Consider the following 9,942-nt stretch of genomic DNA (forward strand, 5'->3'; position numbering starts at 1 on the left):
TCTTGATGAAAGTGAAAGTGGAGAGTGAAAAAGTTGGCTTAAAGCTCAACATTCAGAAAATGAAGATCATGGCATCTGGTCCCATCACTTCATGGGAAATAGATGGGGAAACAGTGGAAACAGTGTCAGATTTTATTTTTGGGGGCTCCAAAATCACTGCAGATGGTGACTGCAGCCATGAAATTAAAAGACGCTTACTCCTTTGAAGAAAAGTTATGACCAACCTAGATAGCATATTGAAAAGCAGAGACATTACTTTGCCGACTAAGGTCCGTCTAGTCAAGGCTATGGTTTTTCCAGTGGTCATGTATGGATGTGAGAGTTGGACTGTGAAGAAGGCTGAGCACCGAAGAACTGATGCTTTTGAACTGTGGTGTTGGAGAAGACTGTTGAGAGTCCCTTGGACTGCAAGGAGATCCAACCAGTCCATTCTGAAGGAGATCAGCCCTGGGATTTCTTTGGAAGGAATAATGCTAAAGCTGAAACTCCAGTACTTTGGCCACCTCATGCGAAGAGTTGACTCATTGGAAAAGACTCTGATGCTGGGAAGGATTGGGGGCAGGAGGAGAAGGGGACGACCGAGGATGAGATGGCTGGATGGCATCATGGACTCGACAGACGTGAGTCTGAGTGAACTCCGGGAGTTGGTGATGGACAGGGAGGCCTGGCGTGCTGCAATTCATGGGGTCGCAAAGAGTCGGACACGACTGAGCGACTGAACTGAACTGAAGATAGAATAATGGAAATTATCCCATCAGAACAAACAACATAAAGCCAAATTGGGGCGGGGGGGAATGAAAGTGACATAAGAGACCTATGGGACAGTATAAAGTATGCCAATCTACACATAATCGGGGTTACAGGGGAAGAAAGAAAAAGGGGACTGATTATGTATTTGAAGAAATTATGGCTGAAAACTACTCAAATCTACAGAAGGAAACATATAGCCAGAAACAGGAAGCACAGAGGGTCCCAAATGAGATAAACCCAAACAGACATACCCTAAGATATAGTAAAAATGGCAAAAGTTAAAGCTTGAGAATATTCTAAAGGCAGCCAGAGAAAAATAGAGTTAATTAAAAAAGAACCCCCATAAGTCTATCATCTGATTTATCTATAGATACATTGTAGGCCAGAATGGAGTGGCAAAATAATAACATATTCAAAATCTTGGAAAGGAAAAACCTGCAAACTAGAACACTCTGCCCAGAAAGATAATCATATAGAACAGGAGAGATGAAGTTTCTCAGATAAGCAAAAATAAAGGAATAGAGTAACACTAAACCGATCCTAAAAGAAGTATTGAAAGGTCTTCTCTAAATAGAAAAGAAGCAAAAAGATGCAGGAAAGAGAAAATCCCAATTAGAAAGTAAATCACTTAAATAAGTGAGTATTCAGATCAAAAAGAAAATGATCTATTTGGGAAAGATGATAAACACAAGGAAAAATGAAATGATAAACATGAAGATGTAAAAGAGGATATCAAAATTATAAAATGGGAGTAGTAAGAAAATATAGATTCTTTTTATTTTCTAGAATGTTTTTGAGTCTATATGACCATCAGTCAAAGTAAGCAGATATAGGAAGGGGTTAACACACTTGGAAAACAGGGTAATCACAAATCAAAATATAATAATAGATTCACAAAAATAAAAGAGAGAACACAAGCATAAAATAAAAGGAAATTATCAAGCTGCAAAAAGAGAAACAAAAAGAAAGAAGAAATGGAATCAACTGGACAACGTTTAAAATGACAATAAATACATATTTATCAAAAATTACCTTAGATATCAGTGGACTAAATGTAATCAAAAGATTTTTTAAAAACCTAACAGCCTATAAAATGCTGCCTACAAAAGACTCATTTTAGGGCAAAGGGCACACTGAGATTGAAAGTGAGGGTATAGAAAAAGGTATTTCATGCAAATGGTAAGAAGCTGGGGGTCACAAGACATATCAGATGAAATAGGCTTTAAAAGAAAGGCCATAAAGAAGGGCACTATATAATGAAAGAAGGACCAATACAGGAAGAGGATTTTACACTTGGCACCATAGGTGTACCCAATAAGGATCACACAAATATATAAAATAAATACTAATAGACATAAGGGGACTTCCCTATACCTCAGATGGTAAAGAATCTGCCTACAGTGCAGGAGACCCAGGTTGGATCCCAAGGTCAGGAAGATCCCCTGGAGAAGGAAATGGCAACCCACTCCAGTATTCTTGTCTGGATAATTCCATAGACAGAGGAGCCTGGCAGTCTAGTCCATGGGGTTGCAAAGAGTTGGACACAACCAAGCAACTAACACAAACAGTGCCACCTGGGTGGGCTGCCATCTATGGGGTCACAAAAGAGCTGGACACAAGTTAGTAATAGACTAATACATACAGAGAGACATTGAAAGGAATACAATAATAGTATGAAACTAAAAGATATGAGAAAAGAACAATAATATGGAGACTAAAAACTATGCTACTAAAAAATGAATCAGTGATTAAGTCAAAGAAGAAATGTAGAACTTCTTAAGAAAAATGACAATGTAAATATGACTATACAAAATCTATGGGACACAGCAAAAGCAGTTTTTAGAGGGAAGTTCATAATGATAGAGGTTTTCCTCAAAAAAAAAAAAGAAAGAAAGAAAGAAAATCTCAAATAAACAATCTAACCGCCTACTTAAAAGAATTAGGAAAAAAAACAAAAACAAAACCTGAAGTCAACCGATGGAAGGAACTAGTAAAGGTCACAGAGAAAACAGAGATTTTTTTTATGAAAAAGAATTAATAAAACCAAGAGCTTGTTCTTTAAAAGGGTAAACAACATTAACAAACCTTGGCCAGGCTCACCAAGAACAAGAGAGAGAACCCACAAAAGCAAAAGAAATGAAAAAGGAAACATAACAACCAATACCACAAAAAGACAAAAATTAAGGGAATATTATGAACAATTCAGTTCAGTCGCTCAGTCGTGTCTGACTCTTTGTGACCCCATGAATTGCAGCATGCCAGGCCTCCCTGTCCATCACCAACTCCTGGAGTTCACTCAGACTCATGTCCATCGAGTCAGTGATACCATCCAGCCATCTCATCCTCGGTCGTCCCCTTCTCCTCCTGCCCCCAATCCCTCCCAGCATCAGAGTCTTTTCTAATGAGTCAACTCTTCTCATGAGGTGGCCAAAGTACTGGAGTTTCAGCTTTAACATCAGACCTTCCAAAGAACACCCAGGACTGATTTCCTTTAGGATGAACTGGTGGGACCTCCTTGCAGTCCAAGGAACTCTCAAGACTCTTCTCCAACACCACAGTTCAAAAGCATCAATTCTTCGGTGCTCAGCTTTCTTCACAGTCCAAGTCTCACATCCATACATGACCACTGGAAAAACCATAGCCTTGACTAGACGGATCTTTGTTGGCAAAGTAATGTCTCTGCTTTCTAATGTGCTCTCTAGGTCAGTCATAACTTTTCTTCCAAGGAGTAAGTGTCTTTTAATTTCATGGCTGCAGTCACCATCTGCAGTGATTTTGGAGCCCCCAAAAATAAAGTCTGACACTGTTTCCACTGTTTCCCCATCTATTTCCATGAAGTGATGGGACCAGATGCCATGATCTTAGTTTTCTGAATGTTGAGCTTTAAGCCAACTTTTTCACTCTCTTTCACTTTCATCAAGAGGCTTTCGAGTCCCTCTTCACTTTCTGCCATAAGGGTGGTGTCATCTGCATATCTGAGATTATTGAGATTTCTCCCGGCAATCTTGATTCCAGCTTGTGTTTCTTCCAGTCCAGCGTTTCTCATGATGTACTCTGCATAGAAGTTAAATAAGCAGGGTGACAATATACAGCCTTGATGTACTCCTTTTCCTATTTGGAACCAGTCTGTTGTTCCATGTTCAGTTCTAACTGTTGCTTCCTGACCTGCATATAGGTTTCTCAAGAGGCAGGTCAGGTGGTCTGGTATTCCCATCTCTTTCAGAATTTTCCACAGTTTATTATGATTCATACAGTCAAAGACTTTGGCATCGTCAATAAAGCAGAAATAGATATTTTTCTGGAACTCTCTTGCTTTTTCCATGATCCAGCAGATGTTGGCAATTTGATCTCTGGTTCCTCTGCCTTTTCTAAAACCAGCTTGAACATCTGGAATTTCATGGTTCATGTATTGCTAAAGCCTGGCTTGGAGAATTTTGAGCATTACTTTACTAGCGTGTGAGATGAGTGCAATTGTGTGATTATACACCAACAATTTCAATAATCTAGAAGAAATTAATAGGTTTCTAGAACCATATACCCTACCATAATTGAATCAAGAAGAAATAAATAATTTGAACAAAGCTGATCCTTAGAAATGAAATATAATCTATTTTTTAAAAACTTCCATACAAATAAAAGTACAGGACCAGATGGCTTATTCTACCAAACATAAGAAAAACTCACATCAATCCTTCTTAAACTCCTCCAAAATTTTTGAAGAGGGAACACTCACAGACATTCTATAAAGCCACCATTACCCTGATATCAAAATCAGACAAAGACACCACCACAGAAGAAAATTATAGGCCAATAACTCTGATGAATATAGGTGCAAAAATTCTCAACAAATAACAGCAAACCAAATCCAACAGCACATAAAAACATTCACACATCACAACCTAGAGGATTCATCCCAAACTCACAAGGATGGTTCAAAATATGCAAAATCAATGTGATACACCACACTAAAAAAAGAAGAAGATACAAAGGTTTGTGATCATCAAAATAGATACAGAGAAAGGGGCATAGAAGGACATATATCAACACAATAAAAGCTATTTATGACAAACTCATAGCCAGTATAATTCTCAAGGGTGAAACACTGAAAACCTCCCAATTAAAATCTGGAACAAGACAAGGATGCCCACTCTCACCACTTCACTTCAATATAGTATTGGAAGTCATCACCACAGTAATCAGATAAGAAAAAGAAAAGCTATTCAAATTGGAAGGGAAGAGGTAAAATTGTCACTATATGCAGATGGCATATACTATATAAAGAAAACCCTAAAGACTCCACACAAAAACTACTAGAACTGGTAAATGAATTCAGCAAGGTAGCAGGATACAAGATTAACTTACAGAAATCAGTTGCATTTCTTTTCACTGTAACAGTGAAATATCAGAAAGGGAATGGGGAAAAAAAAACTTTTAAAATTACACTAAAAAATACTTAGGAAACCTGACCAAGGAGGTGAAAGACTATGCTGAGAACTATAAATCATTAATAAAAGAAATTAAAGAGGATTCAAAGAAATGGAAAGATGTCCCATGTTCTTGAAGAATGAATACTGTTAAAATGACAATACTCCCATAGCAATCTACAAATGTAATGCAATCCATATCAAGTTACCCATGACCCTTTTAACAGGACTAGAACAAATAATCCTAAAATTTATATAGACCCATAAAAGACCCAGAATTGTCAAAACAATCCTGAGGAAAAGTAGGGCAAGAGGCATAACCCTCCCAGACTTCAGACAGTACGACAAAGCTACAGTAATCAAAACAGTGTGGTACTGGGACAAAACCAGATGTACGGATCAATGGAACAGAATGGAAAGCCTGGAAATGAACCCACACACCTACAGTCAACCTTTGTCTAAGGAGGCAAAAATAAAAAATAGGAAAGAGACAAAGTCTCGTCAGCAAGTGGTACTGGGGAAGTAGGACAGCCGCGTGTAAATCAATGAAGGCACAGCACACCTTCACACCATGCATGGAAATAAACTCAAACAAATGGCTTAAAGATTTAAACATAAGACATGACACCTTAGAACTCCTAGAAGAGATCATAGGCAAAACATTCTCCCACATAAATTGTACCAATCTTTTCTTCTATCAAACTCCCAAGGCAATAGAAATAATAACAAAACTGAACAAACAGGACCTCATCAAACTACATGCTTTTACACAGCAAAGAAAATCATAAACTAAATGAAAAGACAATCCACAGACTGGGAGAAAATATTTGCAAACAATGGGACTGGCAAAGGCGTCATTTCCAAAATATAAAAACAGCTCACACAACTCAACAACAACAAAAACCAAACAACCCAATCAAAAAATTGGCAGACCTAAATAGACATTTCTCAAAATAAGACATACAAATGGCCAATAGGCACATGAAAAGCTGCTCAACATTGTTAATCATCATAGAAATGTAAATTAAAACTACAATGAGATACCATCTCACATCAGTTAAAATGACCATCATTAAATAAACTACAAATAATACATGCTGGAGAGGGTGTGGAGAAAAGTTAACCCTCCTGCACTGTTCATGAGAATGTAAGTTGATGTAGCCACTATGCAAAACTGGATGAAGAGTCCTCAAAAAACTAAAAATAGAGTTGCCATATGATCCAGCTATCCAACTCCTGGGTATATATCTGGAGTATATAATTTAAAAAATGCATGCACCCCTGTGTTCACTGCAGCACTATTTGCAATAGCCAAGGCATGGAAACAACCTGAACGTCCATTAACAGATGGATGGATAAAGAAGACATGGTGCACACACACAATGGAATACTACTCAGCAATTAAAAAGAATGAAACAATTCCACGTGCAGCAACAGGGATGGAGGAAGAGATTGCAATACTCAGTACAGTAAATCAGAAAAAGAAATACCACATTATATCACTTGCCCAGAATCTAAACTATGACACAAAGGAACCTATCTGTGAAACAGAAACAGGGTCACAGACACAGAAAACAGATTTGTGGTTGCCAAGTGGGGGTGGGGGAGGACATAGGGGACAGATGGGCTGGGAGTTTGGAATTAGTATATGCCAACTAGTACATACAGGATGAACAAACAAGTTCCTCCTTATAGTACAGGGAACCGTATTCAGTATCCTATTATAAACCATAATGGAAAAGAACATTAAAAAGAATGTACTTACGTGTACCACTGAGTCACTTTGCAGTAGAGCAGAAATCAGCACAACATTATAAATCAGCTATACTTCAACAAATAAATAAGACCCCAAAACAAAACAAAACCAGATGGCTGAGAAGAATAATTGTGTGTTATTGCAAACTTAATCAGGCAGTGACACCAATTTTAACTTTGGTTGCAAATATGGTGATTTACTAAGAAAAGCAGCACACTGGCCACAGGAATGCAGCTTGACAAATGCTATTTCTCCAATTTCTATTGATAAAGATGATCAGGGTGGATTTGCCTTCACATTGTCAACTCTCTTGCTCTTTTGTCAGAATATTATCCAGATGGACCTTGACTATTCAATATGCCACAGAACATGATGAAGGGCCATTGTGCCAGTAATAGTATACGAATGGTGCATGGTAACAAAAACTGCCTGTGGCGAACTGGGTGGTATCTAATTTCACCAAATCAGAGTTGGACACAGAATGCCTTGTTAAATGGAAATGGTCTAATTGAGACTAGAGTCAAATAAGTCCACAGGGCACAAGTAAATGGCATGAATAGGCACATCCTCCTAATATTTCCCTGCTTTTCCATCTACTCACACTAATGGCCTCATTGGGAATTTTCAATCAGTTAGAGGAGGAAAAAATATGAGCACAGTTTATGCATAAATCTGAAGATATATAGTTCCACAGGGGGGCAGGGTGGAGGCTGGCCTTGAAAGAAAAGAAATGACTTCATTTGGGCTGACACTGAGTAGCACCTCTTCCTGCCTACCTCTCCTGAAGAAGGAAAAGACCAGAAGTAAGGCTTGACATTAAGTCATTGGCAGTGGTTAACAACTAGGTGGCTGGTTAGAACTTGAAAAGATCAAGATTGGACAATTACTGATAAAGAAGCCTGGGCTAAAGATGTGCAGATGGATCTCTCAGCATGAACACAGAGAAGATAATCACTTCTTACAAAAATGCCACCCCCAGAGGGTATCACTATAGAGCAAGTCCTCAGCTATCAGTCAGACTGACGGTGGATGTCAGTCAACATTTTCCCAGCCACCCAGTGCATGCTCAATGGGCTCATGCCCAAACTAGCCATGGAGTCATGGTTGGAGGATGAACTCAAATGATTTTCCCAACCTACAACCAAGAATACTCTACCCTCTCATTCAGATTCAGTGGAGAGACCAAAAGTTTACAGATAAGCAAAAGCTAAAAGAATTCATCACAACCAAACCAGATTTACAACAAATGCTAAAAGAACTTCTCTAGGTGGGAAAGAGACCAGGAGCTTACAAGAACCTTGTACACATATTGACTGCTATATCAAAACCTCATGGTAACACCAAACCAAAAAAGTACAGTAAGTACACACAGAAGGAAAAACAACCCAAACTCAACACTATGTATGGTCATCAAATCAAGACAGAACAAAATAAGACTAAAGATTTACAAAAACAAACCCAAAACAATTAAGAAAATGTCAATATTGGTAATTATGAATACTTTAAATATAAATGGATTAAATGCTCCAAGCAAAAGACATAGACTGGCTGAATGGATATAAAAACAAGACCATATATATGCTGTCTACAAGAGACTCACTTCAGATCTAGGGACATATATAGACTGAAAATGAGGGGATGGAAAAAGGTATGCTATGCAAATGGAAACCGCCCCCCCCAAAAAAAAAAAAAACCTGGAAGAGCAATAGAAAAAAAAAGTAGACTCTAAAATAAAGGCTGTTATCAGAGACAAAGGACACTACATAATGATCTAGGGATCAGTCCAAGATGATATAATAATTGTAAATATATATGCACACAACATAGAAGCACCTCAATATATAAAGCAAATTGCTGACACCTTATATGCTGCTGCTGCTACTGCTGCTAAGTCGCTTCAGTCGTGTCTGACTCTCTGTGACCCCATAGATGGCAGCCCACCAGGCTCCCCCATCCCTGGGATTCTCCAGGCAAGAACACTGGAGTGGGTTGCCATTTCCTTCTCCAATGCATGAAAGTGAAAAGTGAAAGTGAAGTCACTCAGTCATGTCCAGCTCTTCGTGACCCCATGGACTGCAGCCTACCAGGCTCCTCCACCCATGGGATTTTCCAGGCAAGAGTACTGGAGTGGAGTGCCAGACACCTTATATATAGAAGGGGAAATCAAGAGTATCACAGTAAGTGGGGGATATTAACACCACACTTACATGAATGGACAGATATTCAGGCAGAAAATCATTAAGGAAACGTAAGCCTTAAAAGACACATCAGACTGGACAGATTTAATTGATATTCATAGGAGATTTAATTTGAAAGCAATAGAACACACATTCTTCACAAGTGCACATGAACATTCTCCAAGATAGATCACATCTTGGCCTACAAGTTAAGCCTCAGCAAAACTGAGTCAAGAAAACTTCAGTTAAGAAAACTGAAGTCACATCAAGCATCTTTTCCAACCATGGTGCTATGAGATTAGAAACCAATTACAAGAAAAAACTTAAAAAAAAACCCACTAACATGTGGAGGCTAAAAAATATGCTACTGAAAACTAATGGATCACTGAGGAAATCAAAGAGGAAAAGTTAAAAATACCTAGAGACAAGTGACAATGAAAACACAACAATGCAAAACCTATGGGGCACACCAAAAGCAGTTCTGAGAGGGGAGTTTATAGCAATCCAGTCCTACAGCAGGAAATAAGACATCTCAAACAGACAACCTAAACTACGTCTAAAGCAACTAGAGAGAAGAACAAACACCACCCAAACTTAGTAGAAGAAAAGAAACCACAAAGATCAGCGCAGAGATAAATGAAGACAAAGAAAACAATAGCAAAGATCAGTGAAACTGAAAGCGGGCTCTTTTAAAGCTTCGGTCTCATTTTTGCAGTGAAAGTTACAAACAATATACCATAAATTAATTGAAAGTTACAAACTTAATAAATGTCAGGTTCCTAAGAAAATAAAAACTGGTTCTTTGAGAAGATAAAATTGATAAACAGCCAGATTC

General features: G+C 38.3%; 1 long non-coding RNA gene across 1 annotated transcript in view; it reads left to right on the top strand.

Moving 5' to 3' along the window:
* Positions 1-9,738, top strand: part of LOC120875222 — a 10,518-nt gene extending 780 nt beyond the window's left edge. The window contains exons 2-3 of the long non-coding RNA XR_005723868.1: positions 3,974-3,984; positions 9,648-9,738. This is a non-coding gene — a long non-coding RNA (uncharacterized LOC120875222). The remainder of the gene's footprint in view (positions 1-3,973; positions 3,985-9,647) is intronic.
* The last annotated feature ends 204 nt before the right edge of the window (positions 9,739-9,942 follow it).

The sequence above is a fragment of the Oryx dammah genome, unplaced genomic scaffold (genome assembly GCF_014754425.2).
Source record: "Oryx dammah isolate SB20612 unplaced genomic scaffold, SCBI_Odam_1.1 HiC_scaffold_16, whole genome shotgun sequence".
Classification (NCBI taxonomy): domain Eukaryota; kingdom Metazoa; phylum Chordata; class Mammalia; order Artiodactyla; family Bovidae; genus Oryx; species Oryx dammah.